Raw genomic sequence first — 591 nt, forward strand, 5'->3', positions numbered from 1 at the left:
GTTGGCTCACCACAAAACCGAGATGGTCCTGATACCAAACCTGATTCCACCGCAAACAGGCAGGATTACAGTTGGATCATGCACTATAGAATCAAAGCGTGAGCTTAAATATTTGGGTGTGATGATTGACAACCGGCTCAGTTTTAAAAACCACGTTGAGTATGTGTGCAAGAAGGCGGCAACAGCAACGGCCGCACTCACGAGGATAATGTCGAACAACTCGGGGATCCGAAGTAGTCAGCGAAGGATAATTTCGAGTGTAGTTTCGTCAATCCTGGTCTTAACATCCAGTGTAACCAGCAGAAGCTGAACAGTATACAAAGGCGAATGAATTCGCGGGTCATCAGTGCATACCGCACCGTTTCTTCGGAGGCTGCATGCGTTGTAGCGGGAGTCATGCCCATCTCGGTTTTGTTGTTGGAGGACTCCTACTGCTACGAAAATAGAGGCACGCAAAACGTGAGAACACGAGCCAGAGATAGCTCCATGGCCAACTGGCAGCAGCTGTGAGACAGCTCAGAAAGAGGAAGGTGGACCCATCGTTTGATCCCAAACATCAAGGAGTGGACGGAGAGAAAGCATGGCAAAGTG

The sequence above is a fragment of the Uranotaenia lowii genome, chromosome 2, assembly GCF_029784155.1.
Source record: "Uranotaenia lowii strain MFRU-FL chromosome 2, ASM2978415v1, whole genome shotgun sequence".
Lineage (NCBI taxonomy): Eukaryota > Metazoa > Arthropoda > Insecta > Diptera > Culicidae > Uranotaenia > Uranotaenia lowii.